The sequence below is a fragment of the Amblyraja radiata genome, chromosome 4 (genome assembly GCF_010909765.2).
Source record: "Amblyraja radiata isolate CabotCenter1 chromosome 4, sAmbRad1.1.pri, whole genome shotgun sequence".
In the NCBI taxonomy this organism is placed as follows: domain Eukaryota; kingdom Metazoa; phylum Chordata; class Chondrichthyes; order Rajiformes; family Rajidae; genus Amblyraja; species Amblyraja radiata.
Genome location: NC_045959.1, coordinates 88,321,936 through 88,341,874, shown reverse-complemented (window position 1 = coordinate 88,341,874; position 19,939 = coordinate 88,321,936). Strand labels below are relative to the sequence as shown.

Here is a 19,939-nt window from a genome sequence, read left to right as displayed (position 1 = left end):
TTTTTCGGAGAAATGGACTTCTTATTGTGGGGGGAAGGAGGTAACCTTACTTCTAGGTCCCTACCTGGTCGGTGAGGCAGCTTTTTCTCTGGGCTGCCCGTCGACCCGTCCTCGTGGCCTACCAGCGGGCTTGGAGCGCCGTTTCCTGGTGAGGACCGCCCAGCACCTCGGCTTCGGTGGCGGCACAGCGCTGGAGCGCCATCGCGGAGCGGAGCGGGCGATGCCTTGCCTGGTTTGCCGCGCTGGATCGACGCGCTGGAGCTCCGGTGAGCTGGACCGCCGAGAGCAACACCTCCGGGCTGCGGGTCTGCGGAGCGGAGCGGGCGGCACCGACATTAACATCGGGAGCCTGGGAGCTCCAACTCGGTGCGTCCGTGTCGGCTTCGGAAGCCGACAATCCCCTGCTAGGAATCGGCCGTTCCAGGTGGCCCAGCCGCTGTGAGGACTCTCCCGACGCCGGGGCAAGACCACCCGGCTTGAACGGCCAGGAACATCGGGCCTCCGTTGAGGCAACAGCGGTGGCCTTAATAGGCCTGACTTTTGGGTGAACTGGGGATGGGGACTGGACTTTGTGCCTTCTCCCACAGTGGTAACCACTGTGGGGGGAAGATTTTTCTGTGTGTGAGGTACTTTGTTAGTCTGTGTCCAAGATGGCTGTCGGAAGAGAGAGTGGACGCTGGCGCGCTTTAGCTGCCGCTGCTCTCTCTTCACATTGTGTTTTTATTTTATTTTTTATTTTGTGTCTTTGGAGCGATTTCCATCTTTAATTTGTGTATTGATGATGTCCTTTTTATTTATTTTTCTCCGACTATATGTTTTTTTTCTCTTCTGTTTAATCTTTGTAAGGTGACCTTGAGATTTGAAAGGCGCCCGAAAATAAAATTTATTATTATTATTATTATTATTAACGTCCATACCGGAACGCAGATATCATGTGATAGAAGTAGAATTAGGCCATTCAGCCCATCAAATCTACTCCGGCATTCATTCATGGCTGATCAATCTCTCCCTCCCAACACCATTCTCCTGCCTTCACCTCATAGCCTCTGACACCCGTACTAATCAAAAATCTACCTCTCTCTGCTTGAAATATATCCACTGACTTTGCTTCAACAGCCTTCTTTGGCAAGGAATTCCACAGATTCACCACCCACTGACTAAAGAAATCCGTCCTCATCTCCTTAAAAGAACGTCCTTTAATTTTGAGGTTATGACCTCTGGTCCTTCATTGCCACCCACGGTAACCTTTTGCACCTCTGCTACCAAGTATCTGTGCATCTTTAGTTTAGTTCAGTTTAAGATGGTTTAAAGATAGTTCAGCATGGAAACAGGCCTTTTGGTCCATCAAGTCCGCGCCGATCAGCGATTCCTGTACACTAACCCAATCCTACACACTAGGGATAATTTACAATTTACAGAAGCCAAATTAACCTACAAACCTGAACATCTTTGGATTGTGGGAGGAAACTGGAGCATCCGGGGAAAATCCACATGGTCACAGGGAGAACATACAAACTCCGTACCGACAGTACTAATAGCCGGGATCGAACCCGGGTCTCTGGCGCTGTAAGGCAGCAACTCTACCGCTGTGCCACCATGCCTTTTCTGTCTTAAAAATACTACTTTCACTGGTTGTTGAGGAAGTGAATTCCAAAGGAATACAACTCGCTCAGGTTTTAACCCTTTCTGGCCTCCATAAGTTTGAATGGCTTTTGGGCAGAGTATGTTGGTCTCCCCAATGGGCTTTTATTGCACCTGTTTTAAACCTGCGAAGCCAGTGCCACCGTTTTCAAGCACTTTGTTTTGTAGCAACTCAAATCAAGTGTCTGAAATACATGTTTCATGGAAATGCAAATACCAGCTTAAACTAATGCTGAGAAATATTGATTAAAAGTTAAGGCAATTACAGCAATTTCCTTCTCCAGCCATCTCCTTAAGCACCTATTACCATTATGGGGAGACTGCAAAAGGTGATCTGTAATTATGGGTTGAAGTGGTTATTGCTCCACTTTTAATGTGATAATAAAGCTGTGACCTTTCTGGGCAGCAGAAATGTAATGTTAAGAGATAAATTGATAAATGTTCATGTAATAAAAGTACCTTGCATTTGGGCAGACTAAGAGGCATTAATTCAGAATTTGAGTTCCTCTCCTGCAGCTGTGTAATTTTACTCAGATAAATTTTACAAATGAGCAAATTTCCCTTGGTATTGCACAGAAAATGTAATTGGTTTAAGAACAAGCAATGTTTTAATCAAAATTAAGAAGATGTGGGAGTGGAGCAAAGGAGAAGGTGGAGAGGAGGGGAGGCAAAAGTGTATGAAATGAAACAGGGTAAATAGGGAGGGGTGATGGTTGGAATTAAGTAAATAAAGAAAGGCAGATGAGCAATGGAACGGGAGATGTGAGGAGAGGAGATGGTGAGAAAAGGCCAGGCGAGGATGTGAGGAGGAGAATCTTAACTCTGCGATTAGTATAGTTTAGTTTAGCGATACTGTTCGGTAACAAGCTCTCGACCCACCGGGTCCGCACCGACCAGCGATCCCCACGCATTAACGCTATCCTACACACTAGGGACAATTTCATATTTATAACAAGCCAATTAACCTATTACCCTCACGTCTTTGGAGTGTTGGAGGAAACCGAAGATCTCATAGAAAATCCACGCAGGTCATGGGGAGAATGTACAAATCCGTACATACAGCACCCGTAGTCCGGATCGAAATCGGGATCCTATCGCTGTAAGGCAGCAACTTTAGTGCTGCACCACTGTTCTTTGAGAAAAGTGTGCATAATCAGAACGGCCAATTGTGGCAGAGCAGCCTTGAGGGGCTGAGTGGCCTATTCCTGTTCCTGTGTTGTATTTTGTCATGTGTAATGTGTTCTCCAAAGTCACCCAAATAATGTAGCTATGCCCAGACATCCAGTTTAGCGACTGTCTCCCTGTAACTGGTGGTTTTGTGCTCAAAAAGGCACTATTTCCAGGTCATGGCCAAGTTCTTTAATGCCTACTCAGTGAATAATTATGGTTAGACTTCATAACTATTTATCCACAGCCATAATTTCACTTCCATTTTACACGGGCAATTTCTTTTATGAGAGATATAGGCACTAATACACAATGTTCATCATGATCAATTCTTAATTTTCTTCCAACATAATCAGTGGTATTTTTATCACTTTACAGACGTCATTTTTGGTTTTACATTCAACTTCTGAACATAAATTAAATAGGATCACTCTACATGTTCTTATTAATTATCTAAAGAATGAAAACACAATTGGTCACCTGTGAACTGATCGGAGTGGGGCCGCATAGAAAAGTGTATGTCACGAATAAGTAAACTCATTTCAGTTTGCGGACAAGTCACAAACAGTGTAGGTACGGCACATTATTTAAGTGGACTTCCATTGGATCAGTTTAATGTTTCAGTTTAATGTAAAATGTTGTAAACAAAAACGCAACCAAATGGAGCTGTTATGAACGAGTTAAGGTGGGTTGAGAATTAGTCAGGAGATAAGAAATAGAGTTGAGAAAATAGGACACAACACATGGTGGTCCAAAACAAGCTGTACCAGGACCACATTTGCACTGCTTTTGTCAATGACTTTGAAAACCAAGTCAGAAGTCATATATCTAACATTTTGATTGCACCAAATGTAGATCTAGTATGGACATTGATGGACAAGATATGTGGGCAAAACTGCAGCAATTGGAGTTCAGTCTAAGAAAGTCTCAAGGAAACTGAGAAAATTCACCCCAACTTAAGGAAGTTGGGATTTTTGATAAGCCAGGGGTACAGAAACACCTGGCAAGAGAGTCAGAAGTTGCTGGAATAGAAAATGGTAGAATATAAAATATTTTTTCCTTACATTTGATTTCCCAATGTGCATCATCTCACTCTTGCTCTGATTAAGCACCACCTACCATTTCTCCATCCATATCTGTAGCTAATATACCTCTCGCTGTAAACCTTGACAGCCTTTCTTAAAATCCGTGACCCCAACAACGTTGGTGTTATCTGCAAGCCTGCTAACTCCACCCATCTATGTTTACGTCCAAGTCATATATACCAAGTCATATATACCAAGTCATTATAGGGCTCTTAAAACTAGCGGAGTTAGGGGATATGGGGAGAAGGCAGGAACGGGGTACTGATTGGGGATGATCAGCCATGATCACATTGAATGGCGGTGCTGGTTCGAAGGGCCGAATGGCCTACTCCTGCACCTACTGTCTATTGTCTATTGACCACAAAGAGCGGAGGTCCCAGCAGAGATTCCTGCAGAACTCCACTGGTTACAGACCTCCTGACTGAATATTGTCCTTCCACCACAACCATCAGTCACCACCATTAACGTTCCCAAGGTCCCTAGTCTTCATATTTTTCTCAGTGGTAAAAACAGAGGTGAAATATTAATTGAAGATCTTGTCCATCTCCTTTGGTTTCACACACAGATGACCACATTGGTTTATGACTGGCCCTATTCTCTGCCCAGTTACCCATTTCTTTTAATATGTTTTTTAAATATTTTTGGATTCTCCTTAATCTTATCTTCCTGAGCTACCTCATGCTTCTTTTTTGCCCTTCAGATTTCCAACTTAAGTATGCTCCTCAATTCCCAATACTCCTCCAGCAATGCACTTGATCCCAGCTGCCTAGTCTTGACCCATGCCTCCTTCTTTTTAATTGCTCTTTCTTTATCCTGAGACCGTGACACCAAATTCTGGACTCTCCATCTGGAGAAATAATTCTGTCAAGCCCTTAAGGAATATCAGTGCATAGAAATTAGATATTTCTCTTAATATAGTATCCTAAATAATTGCTGTAGAAAGCTTTGACATCTAATCAACTCTGCTGTTATAAACTGAGATATTGCCTAAATATACACCATAGACATAAATAAATCCCAATCACCAGACCTTTTCCATTCTGCTAACTGGGAAGGGTGTTGAACCTTAAAGGAACAGCCTCCATAGCAAATGCAGAACAGTTGCGCAAAATGTTGGCATAGAGATGAGGGAACTGTAGGGGAGGCGAAGATGGTAATCATGTACGTGTGGGGAAACACCAAGCAATTGCTTGCCCAAGTGTTTAAGAAGGAACTGCAGATGCTGGAAAATCGAAGGTACACAAAAGAGTTTGTGTACCAACTGCTTGCCCTAACTGTGTCCTATGTGCTAAGGTCAACACACCACTGTGATGAGCATTATGGTCAGTGGAGCAAAGATTGTAGAATTCATTTCTGATACACACAATATAAAAGGGTCACAGCAGTAATCAAGGGACCAGTAAGAGGGCTTTGAATACTCTGAGCCTTTAACTTGAGGGTTGCTGATGCTGTATGCAAGATAGTGACGTCAAAATGGAGATCCTTTTATTATTTTCCCACATGCAATCTCAGAGCAACGTGCCCGTTTTTCTTTTGTGTTTGTCTTAAAATGAAGATGATAGATTGTCACCTGAAAAAAATATCAGTGTACATCTGGAAGGAAGGAAATGCGTGGTGTTTGACTATTGATACTCATTAGCTACATGACAGGAGCTGGAAAAATCATCCACGCTTGAACGCGCTTGCACCAACTTCCCAATGGGTGTGAAGATAGACACAAAATGCTGGAGTAATTCATCGGGTCAGGTAGCATCTCTGGAGAAAATGAATGGGTTATGTTTCGGGTTGAGACCCTTCTTCAGACTGTATGGGTGTATCCCACTGGTTGTGATATCATTCAGAAATTCATAATTAACTAATTACCCAAAATATATGAAAGTAAATAAATCTCTGGGGCCTGGTCAGGTATATCCAAGGACACTTTAGGAAGCAGGTACCCAAGCTATGATATAGAATCCTTGTTAGACACGGGTGAGGTGATGAAAGACCGTAAAGTGGCTAATGTTAAGACTTTTCAGCGTAATTCACAAATGAAAGGTAGATGCTAAAATATCAAATTTTAAGGATTTTCTGTTCCAATAAGATCGCCTCTCAGTTGTAAATTCGAGGCCAATTCTATTTGATTATATGCTGTCATACAGAACACCAACATTCTAAAACGTTTACAGAGAGAACTCTAAAAAGAGACAATGTGATACTAGTCAGTATAGGGAGTACCAATGGCTCAGGTCTAGGTGTTTGCTAGACTCAGAAGTAGGAAGAGGGAAGTTGCAATCCGCAAGAAAGTGAACTTAGAAACATAGAAACATAGAAAATAGGTGCAGGAGTAGGCCATTCGGCCCTTCGAGCCTGCACCGCCATTCAATATGATCATGGCTGATCATCCAACTCAGTATCCCGTACCTGCCTTCTCTCCATACCCCCTGATCCCTTTAGCCACAAGGGCCACATCTAACTCCCTCTTAAAGGCTGATAGTGCCCTCTGATTTTACAGTTGGGCCTAGACAAGGTCTTCTCTTCCTCCCATCTCTAATTATAACAAATATGGTAAAAAAAACTACTTTGGAAGCAGCCTGTTGCTGCCTCTTTCATGCAGAAGTTAGTTGGCCCAGCCAATGCTGGCTGCCATAAGAGAAACCAATATTAAGAAGGGCCCTCATGCAGATATTAAACACTTGTACCAAATGCACAATGCTGAACAACCACTCTAGCCCATACAAAGATAAGATAATGGGCTGCTCCTGTAAGACTGAATTGCGTAAGAATTTCTTCTCCCCAAGGATTTGGAATATTTCATATTGGTGACCCTCGGACTACCCTTGATCAGACTTTGTTGGCTTTACCTTGCACAAAACATTATGTATCTATACACTAAATGGCTCAACTGTAATCATGTATTGTCTTTCTGCTGACTGGATAGCATGCAACAAAGCTTTTCTCTGCACTTGGTACACGTGACAATAAACTAAACTAAATTACTCCTTCAGAGGGCCTATTCTTTTCAGATGCCAACTGCCTGCACCTGACACTTATTTCCTTTTTTCTCTGACTAGGGATACAATGATTATTATTGGTGATCTTATGTACAAAAGTAGAGCATCAAAACAATGCACCTGGTAGAGTACACAGGAAGAAGATTAGTATCATAGTGGAGACCCTTTGATACATGTCTTGGGACCCCTTGCTGATGTACTCTGTGGGTTGACTCTTGTTTTTCTGGGGAGATAACACAGGTCGTCCATCACATCTTGACACAGAAATCAACATCAATTTCCCAGTTACACTAGCTCTGTGTTATCCCAGTTTTGCATCCACTCGCTTCATAATGAGGGCAATTTGCAGAGGCCATTTAAGTTACAAGCCCATACGCCTTCGCGATGTAGGAAGAAACTGGAGTACCCAGAGGAAACCCCCGTGGTGAAACTCCACGCAGCTAACAGCTGAGGTCAGGGTGAATTCAGATCTCTGGCACCAAGAAGCAGCTCTACCAGCTACACCATTGTGTTGGGATATACACACAGGATTATATCATTAGATGCATGTCTGACAGTGGCCAAATCAGCCAAACATCAGATACTTCCAAAGTGCGCAGACCAATTTACCCAAAAATCAAAAGAGACACAATGGCTACTAGGTTTTATCTGCACATGCATGCAAATGGGACTACCTTCTAAGTTTAAATTTCTATTATTTACAACCTTGTTTGTATGTTCTCTCCAGCTGGAAAGCCTACTGCTGCCAAGGTTTTTATTTTAAAGATTACATTTTTGAACATATTCCTTCATCCAAAATTAACCAAAGGACAATTCATTCAGATTGCAGGCTGCATTTTGACAGCAAGCAGCGTGTACCAGGCCAATTTTAGTTTCAGGTGACTGAGCTGAAAGGACAAAAAGTCCTTGATATCAAAACATTTCAACCACCTGCCATTTTAATTAGATATTAATTCAGTTACTTGTTCAAACACCACCAACTCACTGAGATTAATGAACAAGATTCCACATTTTCAAAGATATGCATGAAATGCAACTTAATGCAGCTGTGGCACTTTTACTCGTCTACTTGCCTTATCAGGCACAGGAGTAGTTGCACACTCAGTACAAGCTGGATTGTGCTTTTGATACAATTTTCTAGTTGCTACCTAAGGGATGTTCACCTCAGCAGATCACCTTTCCTGCTTACTGCCCAAAATATTGTTCCATTTCACTCCCCACATTTTCAGAAGGAACAATGCTGCATTTGAGAGTGTTGCATTTTTTGTTGGCCCACGTACCCTTTGAATTCTCACAAGTTCTACAGTAGCTCTTTTGCAGCTCTTTACACATTCCTTCGCCACACCAACCCTATGTCACACACTGGAGCTAAAAACTATCAAATGTTACACAAATTATAAAGAGGCTTTACAGTTTTAAAAAAAAAGAATTTTTGCAAAGTTGCCCATAACACTGGTGCACAGAGAGCTCCTGAATTATGAGCAAGAACCTATGATTTAATTTCCAGCTTCAAATACTCTTAATGATTTCCAGTTGAACCAGTATGTGCATTTTTATGCTTAGGAACAAATCACCTATTCTCTGTCATTCCCGTCACCTCGAGCACAATTCTCTGATATTTCTGTCACCTCCAACATAGTCACCTTTACACTACCATTCACATTTTCCCATCCCCACCCCTTTCTGCCTTCCATGAAGACTGCTCCTACTGCAATTTCTTGGTTCACTCGTCCCTTCCAACCCAAACTACCCCCTCCCCATGTACTTTCCCTCACCCCCAGTGACCCTAGCAGTCTTTCCAGATAAGAGAGAGGTCCATGTTCACTTATTTTAATCTACTACTGTATCCGGTGTTCCCAAAGTGCCCTTCTATACATCAGCAAGACCTAGCATAGGCCCTGCGACCATTTCACCAAACACTTGCAGTCGGACCACCAAGGTCCATTGCATCTCCCAGTTGCTAAGCGTTAACTCCTCTGCCCATTCCCATACTGACCTTTCTTTCCTGGGGCCTCCTCCTTTGCCAGAGTGAAGCCACATGCAAACTGGAGAAACAGCAGTTCATATTCCGCTTGGGTAGATTAAAACCCAACCTCGAACCCGCTCCCCTGTGCCCCACCTGGGCTCGCACCTATTCGATCCCTCCCATCTCCACCTACATTGCCTCTAGCTCACAATTTACAACTCTTGAATCTTTTTGTCCCACACTTCTGTCTTTTCATCACTGGTCTTTGTCCAACCATCTACCTATCAATGACCCCCGCTCACCTGTATTCGCCTATTACTTGGCAAGCATTGTCCAGCCCCTCTTCTCTTCCATGTCCCCCACCACCACTCCCACCAGCTCAATCAGTCTGAAGGGTCCTGACCTGAAACGTCCACATTGTCCAGAGACACTACCTGACCCGCTGAGTTACTCCAGCACTTTTTTAGGTCACCTCACTCATGCTGTCTCCCTTTCAAATCACTATTTACACCTTTCTTTTTCTGCCATTTTTAAAGTTAATGTTATACAAAGGGTGTATTGCAATTTCTATCCCTAACTTAATGATTTAGCAACTTGCATGTTCAAAATTTATTATTGATTCTAGCTATATTCTGCTCAAACCCTTACCTGACATTATTTTTTGTAAGTGCTTGCTTTTTATCCTGATTTTTCATTTTTACATTTGCACTCTAAATTTTGACTTGCTTTTAAATGCGGTTGACATTTTATTACTTAGATTTCCTTCTTTTAAAAAAAGATTGGCACCTTTCCACTCAGAATCAGTGACTCCTTGCTGGGATATAGATCCAGGGACATTGAATTCCTTTCAACGTTTCATTTATTTGCTTGATCTCTATTTGAACAACTTTGACGGGTTATTTCATCATTGTTAAGGAATTCATCGAAGATCAATAGCATTAAATGCATTATACTGCAACAGTTGCTTGGTTTCTCATCTTCTAAAAGTCAACTCAAAGGAACCAGATTCTGAAAGTGGTGAGGTACAAGCAGCCATAAGGTGATGCTTCGGGTCGAGACCCTTCTTCTCGACCCTTCTTCTTCTTCACCCATTCCTTTTGTCCAGAGATTCTGTCTAACCCGCTGAGTTACTCCAGATTTTTGTGTCTATCTTCAGTTTAAACCAGCATCTGCAGTTCCTTCCTACACAGCTATTACTATAGACTACTTCTTCTTCTTCTTCTTACGTATGGCGTGCACAGCCTAAAGTTGTAGGACAACTTGTTCTATTTGATCTTAATTGATTGTGCTCGCCGGGTTGATTGCATTCGTCGAAACAGGGCAGACCACGCAAAGGTTGCAATCTTCCACCCCACTATAGACTTTATTTAGTTCTACTTACTGGGGATGAATTTCTAGCCATTCTTTTTCAACAACAAAAAATCCCACCTTGTTTATCCTTTCTTGATAAGATATCTTTTCTGTCCTTGTGGAAGAAAAAACATGCACACTTGGTTCCTTCAAATGTAGAGCCACTAGGTACATTGAAGTACCTGTTATGATGATTAGCCCAATGAAACAAGGCTCAGACATAATCTCCATCTTCTCTGCATTGTCCGGTTTAGCACTGCCATAATCAGTTGGACATCATCTCATTCCCTAAGAACCCTTCTGCTATTTACTATTACCTTGCCGTGCAATCCTTTGTAAATATTATTTTTGCACATAAAGTGGAAAAAGAGCATCTTGACCAATGTACAATCAGGTGAAGAAACCCAGTGGGTAAGTGTGGATAGCTGAAGCCAGCCTTCTGTTTGCCATGGTTACCTGGCGCTCATCAATGGGACCGTGGAGATGAACAAGACTTCAAGCTCTTAGGCATCTGAGACTCATCACAAACTTGTTTCTAATCCCCAACCTGATCACTCCACATACAATCCAACTCCCTCAACCCTGTAGGGAGGAATGCTGGTTTAAACCAAAGACAGACACAAAATGCTTTTTGTATCTGTCCTGCCCACCATTTAGCTGATTGCATCCTATTAGGAATTGGTGGACATGCACGTTGCTATTCTAAGTTACCTGATATCATGTATTATGTACTCCTTTTCTTTATTTGCTATCCCAGTTGCATCATATCTATTTGCCACATTAGCACCCACCGACCAAGATTATTGATGTCTTCCTGCAGTCTACAAGTTTCATCCCTGCCATTAACCAGGCAATTTTGCTACTATCTTTTAATCATGATCTTACATTATAGTTCAAATTAATGTTATATACCACTTTAGACTTTACCAGACTTTAGAGGAACAGCACGGTAACAGGCCCTTCAGCCCAAGTCCACGATCACCTCGCATACTAGCACTACCCTACACACAAGGGACAATTTACAATTTTACCAGAGACAATTAATCTACAAACCTGTATGTCTTTGGAATGTGGGAGGAAACCAGAGCACCAGTCACAGGGAGAAGGTACAAACTCCGTACAGACAGCACCCACAGTCAGGATCGAATCCGGGACTCTGGCACTATAAGGCACCAACACTACCGCCATGATGCTGTTCTGCCAATAAAAGCATGGGATCTGATATTAAGCCCTTCAAACTGCATTGTGCACAGCACTCCGGTCACCAACGTTTCTACCAACCATCACTCTTTGCTTTCTCTTACTAGTCATTTTTCAACGCTCCCTTGAATCTGACAGCTTTGAGATCCTTCATCAATCTGCTGCGAGAAACTTAATCAAATGCCTCACCACTGCCTGTGAATCCCACATTGGGTACCAAGTCAGAGATTTATATTGTGCAAGCTAAAGGAAGTTGAAATATGCGACCTATGAAAAATCTTTGGCTTTATTAGTAAAGCTAGGCCAGGGAGCACATCCATATGATGATATAAAAAAGTCAACATCTCAATCAAACAGGCAATTCGACCTATCCAACTTAGTCCATTCTACAATGAATACAGGAGATCGTGTGAGGACGTGGCGGCGAAGGACGAGAAGCCGAGCGAAGAAGTGGAAGCCAAATAATCGAACGGAAACGACACCGAAAAGCCAAATAACTGAACGGACGCAATGCCGAAAAGCCAACTAACCGAAAGGGTGGGATGCCGAAAAGCCAACTAACCGAAAGGACGGGATGCCTAAAAGCCAACTAACCGAAAGGGCGCAATGCCAAAAAGCCAAATAACGGACATGACGTTGCCTGGGGGCGGGACTTATCAGTGATTGGTCCAGACCCCCACGTCCATCACATCACTGGCCGGGAGAGATGGGAGGGTGGGGGTCATTTTGCCCACACAAGACCGCCCGGGGCTGGAGGGTGACTGGGCGCTCTGAACCGGAGCACCAAGGTGTAAGTGGCCGAAGGAGCGCATCACTCGGGACAGCCCCCAATCTCCTCCCCAGGATCAGCACTGTCCAGCCACGGCCGCCCTCTGCTTCGTCTCCCCCATGCGGCCTCATTGTGATGGGCTGTGGGGGTCAACCTCCAGCCCCGGGCGGTCTTGCATGGGGAAAATGGCCCCCACACTCGTCTCCCCCGGCCAATGATGTGATGGACGTGGGGGTCTGGACCAATCGCTACAAGTCCCGGCCCCCGGCTACGTCATGTCCATTATTTGGCTTTTCGGCGTTGCGCTCATTCGGTGAGTTGCCTTTTCAGCATTGCGCCCTTTCGGTTAGTTGGTTATTAGGCATCCCGCCCTTTCGGTTAGTTGGCTTTTCGGCATCCGGCCCATTCGGTTATTTGGCTTTTCGGCATTGCACCCTTTCGGTTAGTTGGCTTTTCGGCATCCCGCCCTTTCGGTTTGTTGGCTTTTCAGCATCCCGCCCTTTCGATTATTTGGCTTTTCGGCGTTGCGTCCATTCAGTTATTTGGCTTTTCGGCTTTGCATCCGTACGGTTAATTGGCTTCTCGCCTTTGTTTCCGTTCGGTTATTTGGCTTCCACTTCTTCGCTTCGGCTTCTTGTTCTTCGATGCCACGTCCGGGTACCACAGGAGACAACAAACTAAAGAATATTGAGGTGTTGACTTGGGGAAAGTTTGACAGCAGTTATTTTTGTTAAAGCTTTGCAGGGAATATTAAAAATGAAAATATTGACATTATGTCAACGAATCCCAAATGTAGAGTTTGAAGATCTGACTTCCCATTGAACTGTGCCTCAAAGATAACAAGGACTGGTTTTTCTCTGGCACTTTTCTCAATTTTAGGATGTCCCAAAGTGGTGAACAGCTAATAGAGAAGGTCAGAACTGCACCAAGGGTTGAGATTTTTGATTGGAGAAAGGCTAACTTTGAGGAGATGTGAAAGGATTTAAAAGGAGTGAATTGGGACATTTTGTTTTATGGGAAGGATGTAGAAGAGAAATGGAGGACATTTAAAAGTGAAATTTTCAGAGTACAGAATCTTTATGTCCCTGTTCGGTTGAAGGGAATTAGTAATAATTGGAAAGAGCCATGGTTTTCAAGGGAAATTGGACACTTGGTTTGGAAAAAGAGAGAGATCTACAATAATTATAGGCAGCATGGAGTAAATGAGGTGCTTGAGGAGTATAAAGAATGTAAAAACAATCTTAAGAAAGAAATTAGAAAAGCTAAAAGACGATATGTGGTTGCTTTGGCAAGTAAGGTGAAAGTAAATCCAAAGGGTTTTTACAGTTATATTAATAGCAAAAGGATAACGATGAATAAAATTGGTTCATTAGTGAGTCATAGTGGACAGCTATCTGCAGAGCCAAAAGAGATGGGGGAGATATTGAACAATTTATTTTCTTCGGTATTCACCAAGGAGAAGGATATTGAATTATGTGAGGTAAGGGAAACAAGTAGAGTAGCTATGGAAACAATGAGATTTAAAGAAGCGGAAGTACTGACACTTTTGAAAAATATAAAAGTGGATAAGTCTCCAGGTCCTGACAGGATATTCCCCAGGACATTGAGGGAAGTTAGTGTAGAAATAGCAGGGGCTATGACAGAAATATTTCAAATGTCATTAGAAACAGGAATGGTGCCGGAGGATTGGCGTACTGCGCATGTTGTGCCAATGTTTAAAAAGGGTTCTAAGAGTAAACCTAGCAATTATAGACCTGTTCGTTTGACGTCAGTGGTGGGCAAATTAATGGAAAGGATACTTAGAGATAATATATTTAAGCATCTGGATAAACAGGGTCTGATTAGGAACAGTCAACATGGATTTGTGCCTGGAAGGTCATGTTTGACTAATCTTCTTGAATTCTTTGAAGAGGTTACTAGGGAAATTGATGAGGGTAAAGTGGTGGATGTTGTCTATATGGACTTCAGTAAGGCCTTTGACAAGGTTCTACATGGAAGGTTGGTTAAGAAGGTTCAATTGTTGGGTATTAATGGTGGAGTAGCAAGATGGATTCAACAGTGGCTGAATGGGAGATGCCAGAGAGTAATGGTGGATGGCTGTTTGTCAGGTTGGAGGCCGGTGACTAGTGGGGTGCCTCAGGGATCTGTGTTGGGTCCACTGTTGTTTGTCATATACATCAATGATCTGGATGATGGTGTGGTAAATTGGATTAGTAAGTGTGCAGATGATACTAAGATAGGTGGTGTTGTGGATAATGAAGTAGATTTTCAAAGTCTACATAGAGATTTAGGCCATTTGGAAGAGTGGGCTGAAAGATGGCAAATGGAGTTTAATGCTGATAAGTGTGAAGTGCTACATCTTGGCAGGACAAATCAAAATAGGACGTACATGGTAAATGGTAGCGAATTGAGGAATGCAGTTGAACAGACGGATCGAGGAATAACTGTGCATAGTTCCCTGAAGGTGGAATCTCATGTAGATAGGGTGGTAATGAAAGCTTTTGGTGTGCTGGCCTCTATAAATCAGAGCATTGAGTATAGAATTTGGGATGTAATGTTAAAATTGTACAAGGCATTGGTGAGGCCAATTCTGGAGTATGGTGTACAATTTTGGTCGCCAAATTATAGGAAAGATGTCAACAAAATAGAGAGAGTACAGAGGAGATTTACTAGAATGTTGCCTGGGTTTCAGCAACTAAGTTACAGAGAAAAGTCGAACAAGTTAGGTCTTTATTCTTTGGAGCGCAGAAGGTTAAGGGGGGACTTGATAGAGGTCTTTAAAATGATGAGAGGGATAGACAGAGTTGACGTGGATAAGCTTTTTCCATTGAGAGTAGGGAAGATTCAAACAAGAGGACATGATTTGAGAATTAAGGGACAGAAGTTTAGGGGAAACATGAGGGGGAACTTCTTTACTCAGACAGTGGTAGCTGGGTGGAATGATCTTCCAGTGGAAGTGGTGGAGGCAGGTTCGATTTTATCATTTAAAAATAAATTGGATAGGTATATGGATGGGAAAGGAATGGAGGGTTATGGTCTGAGTGCAGGTAGATGGGACTAGGGGAGAATAAGTGTTCGGCACGGACTAGAAGGGCCGAGATGGCCTGTTTCCATGCTGTAATTGTTATATGGTTATATGGTTATATAGAAAGCACTATTAAAACAATGTTTCTTGTAATGCATTAACCAATTTGTGCACTACAAAATGTCAAGATAACTTTATTTCAGGTGATGGGCATGTTGCAACAGGCCAGAGAGAATAATATAGCACATAAGGAAGCCTTTCAGCCAATTATGCCTATGTTGGCTCTTCAAAGCAAGAATGTCATTGTCCTATACAGGGACACATGACAATAAACTCACTTGAACTCAATTTTGTTCCATTCTTCTCTCTTTTTCCCACATCACAGTGGCAGAGTTGCTATCTCACAGTACTAGTGACCTGGGTTCACTTCTGACCTTGGGTGCTGCCTGTGTGGAGTTTGCATGTTCTCACTGTGACAGAATGGGATTCCTCTGGGTGCCTTCAGCAGCATCTTCCAGATCACAACTTGCTGCATAAATAAATTCTCCTTATCTTGCCTCTGGCTCCTTTACCAATTACCTTAAATCGGTATTCTCAGGTTATTGATCCTTCTGTTACTGGACCCAGACTATTCTAATTTATGCTTTCTGAACAATTTATGCATTTGAGCCCCAATATCAACTAAATTTTATCTATCTTGAGGATAACAATATCTGCCGCTCATGCCAAAATTTCAAAGAACCAGAAAATTGAAAACATTCCTTTAATTCATCATAAATTGCCTGACGTTTAATACACATTACTGGTACTTAGCACGTAGTCCTAGTTTTGTACACCTCAAGATTGCAATAGTTTCAGGAAAGAACTCTGGTCTTGTATTGACTAATTGGAGCCATAGAAATGCCAGCTGAGTTAGCTGTTGGATACTGAAGTCATAACTAGCATCCAGTGTGGGATGCTTTGGATGTGGTCTGCGGAATGGGATATGGTTATTTATTAGTCATGTTACTTAGTCATACAGCACAGGTAATTGACCATGTTCACTATCATGACCCCAATAACACAATATTAATCCCATTTACGAGCAATGGATATTTTGCGTTCCATAACATGGTGACGCAAGTACTCATTCATATACTTCTTAAATGTTCCCACCTTTTCTTCAGACAGCATCCCAGATTTCAACCACATTCTGGTGAAAAAAATTATTCCTAATCCCTTATCCCTTATCCTTAACCTAAATCTATGCCCTTTTGATTTAGACACTGGTACAATATTATTCTCTATTGTACACCATGTATAATATGGCCTCTCGTAATTTTGCATATCTCTATCAGGCTCTTCCACAGCCTCTGCAGCTCCTTATAGAACAAACCCAGCCTAACCAGACTCAATTACTATAATCTCAATCCAGAGGTCTGCACAATGATCAGTGAACCTCCCCTTCCTTTCAAAAACCCTGGAGCGTATCGTTGCGTCGCAACTTCATTCCCACCTCCTTGCGTATAACCTACTTGAACCCCTCCAATCTGGCTTTCGACCCCTCCATAGCACAGAAACTGCTCTCCTCAAAGTCCTCAACGACCTCCTCACCTCTGCTGACACTGGTTCCCTCAACATCCTCATCCTCCTCGACCTGAGCGCAGCCTTCGATACAGTGAACCATAACATCCTGCTCACCAGACTCAAGGACCTCGGCATTGAAGGCTCTGCACTCAGCTGGCTCCGTTCCTACCTTTCCAACAGATCCCACTTCATCTCTCTCCACAACCACACCTCTGCTACAGCCGCAGTCACTCAAGGCGTTCCCCAAGGCTCCGTACTCGGCCCCCTCCTCTTCATCATCTACATCCTCCCCCTTGGTCAGATACTCCGCCACTTCAATCTGGACTTCCACTGTTACGCTGATGACACCCAAATTTACCTTGGCACCAAATCCCCCCACAACCCCCCCCCTCTCCCATATCAACTCTTGTTTGTCAGCTATAAAAACCTGGATGCAACATAATTTCCTCAAACTCAACAGCGATAAGACAGAATTCCTCCTCATAGGCTCCAAAGCCACACTCAGCAAAATCAATAACCCCACTCTCACCATCGACGGCACCACTGTCTCCCCATCTCCCCAGGCCCGCAACCTTGGCGTGATCTTTGATTCCACCCTCTCCCTTGAGCCTCACATCCGCCATGTCATTAAAACCTCCTTCTTTCATCTCCGCAACATCGCCAAACTCAGACCCTCTCTCACACCGCCCGCTGCTGAAAGACTCATCCATGCCTTCATCTCCTCCCGACTGGACTATTGCAACTCACTTCTCCTTGGCATCAGCTCCACCTACATCAACCGACTCCAACTGGTCCAGAACGCAGCCGCCCGACTCATCACCCACACCAAATCCTGGCATCACATCACTCCAGTCCTCAAAAAACTTCACTGGCTTCCCATCTCCCACCGGATCACCTACAAAATCCTGGTCCTCGCCTACAAAGCCCTCCACCATCTGGCCCCCACATATCTCACTGACCTCCTCTCCCCCTACCAACCCTCACGGTCCCTCAGATCCACATCAGCCAGTCTCCTCTCCATCCACAAGTCCAACCTCCGCAGTTTTGGGGACGGAGCCTTCTCCAGGGCAGCTCCCAGGCTCTGGAACTCCCTCCCCCAACTGATCCGCAATTCCGTGTCCCTCCCCATCTTCCAGTCCCGCTTCAAGACCCATCTCTTCACCTCTGCCTATCCTTAGCCCCACGTCCCCGTCCCTTTTCATCTGTGCATTAATTGCCTCATGCTGTGTTTTGTATTGAATTCTGTCTTTACTTTGTGTACTAGTCATGTCTCTACTATTTATTTCATTCCCCTTACATGTTTTTCCTATACATGCTCAATTTTTGTAAGGTGTCCTTGAGACTCTTGAAAGGCGCCCATAAATAAAATGTATTATTATTATTATAACATGAGGGGAAGTCAAACCATGTAGGAACAGAAATATTGTACTTTTAGTAATGGTTACTATGAAACTATTGGGTGTTATGGAAATCCATTTGGTTCATTAATATCATCAAGAGAAGGAAATCTTCCACCCATGCCTCACCTAGACTGTAGCTGTTCCAAAGCCACGTGGTTAACTATTAATTCCCTCTCAAATGACCTAACTAACTCTGCAGTTTAAATCAGGAGGAGGAATAAATGCTGACTTATGTAATGCTGACTTTGTAATGCCTCCATCCTTTGAATTAATACACACAGCTTATGTACATTAGATTTATAGAGCCAGAGTCATACAGCACAGAAACTGGCCCTTCAACCCAACTTGCCCACACTGACCAAAATGCCCCATCTACACCAGTCCAAACTTCCTACATTTGGTCCATAAACCTTTCCTATTCTTGTACCTATCCAAAAGTATTTTAAAAGTCTACAGCACCTGGTATTCCCAGGCGGTCTACCATCCAAGTACTAACTGGGCCTGAGTCTGCTTCCGAGATCAAATGGGATTGGATGTTTTCAGGCTAGTTTGTTCATTGGCTTTCTACATTATATGCACGCTGCCATTACCTTATTTGTTCAACTTTGTTGGCACTTGCGTCATACCATGGAATGTTTTAATGCATTTGGGAATGTAGATAGATACTTGGGTCATCCAAATGATGGCACCACTGAGACTACCACCTCCCCCAGGTACTGAAATAGCACATAGAACAAAGAAAACTACAACACAGTAACATGCCCTTCACCCACAATTTGGCAAACATTATGCCATGTTGAATGATCACATTTGCATGCACATGATCCATTCCCTGCACATCCATGTGCCTATCTAAAAACCTCAAATGTCGCTATCACACATGTCTCCACTAATACCCCAGGTCGCAAGGTCCAGGCACCCACCACTCTCACTGTAAAATACTTGTCACCCCCCACATCTCCTTTAAACTTTGCCCCTCTCGGACAATAGCTTAAATGTTCCCGAGAAAGGGTGAAAGTGTTAGCCCCGATTATTTGTTGATACCTTGATTTTCAATAATTTTTGAAATCCCTTGGGAAATCGGTTAAGCAAAATGATTATGAAATTTGGATTGCACAAGGTATCCAAATGACTTAAAAACTTGCACTGCTTAAGAACTCACATTCCAAGTTCAGTTATAGTCAATTTCTAATTGATATGAAGAACTTAGCCCTTTTATGCCTATTTAGTCTTGTTGTCTAGTTTTCTATTTTGCTGTTATCCTATTGTGTTTGCACAAATATGTGGCTGTTTTTGTATAGAGTGAAATTCTAATCCAAAACTATGTGAAGGAGAAATACCATCATCATTATACCTAAAATGATTTCTGAATTTACAGTGCAAATTTTGACTAAACATACATTTATTGTTCAAGATCCAATGTATAATATTATTCCAAAGGATGTTGTTGGGCAAACAAATCTACAAAATGAAATATGAAGACTGCTCCTCTGATATCATATGTGTTGAAGGGAACTTATTGTATCCTAAACTGAAAGAATGGGTGAAAAAACAAGTTGACTCAGGGAAACCAACTGGATAAATGCTACCACACTTACTGCAACCAAGCTTCTTTAAAGGAGCGGAAGACAAAACAAAGCACATGCAGGCTTAGAGGTGATAAACATATTTTCATGAAAATGTAAGCACAGTTTCATAGTGATAGATTTGGCAGCAAACACACAATGGGCTGGAGAAAGGGTTAGTATTGAACAGCAGGTTTGCATTTTAACACTTA

The 19,939-nt window shown here is 42.9% G+C and overlaps 1 protein-coding gene across 6 annotated transcripts in view; it reads right to left on the bottom strand.

The window, feature by feature from the left end:
- The window catches only part of adgrb1 (adhesion G protein-coupled receptor B1), a 576,464-nt gene that overhangs the window by 375,627 nt on the left and 180,898 nt on the right, over positions 1–19,939 (bottom strand). The window lies entirely within an intron of this gene.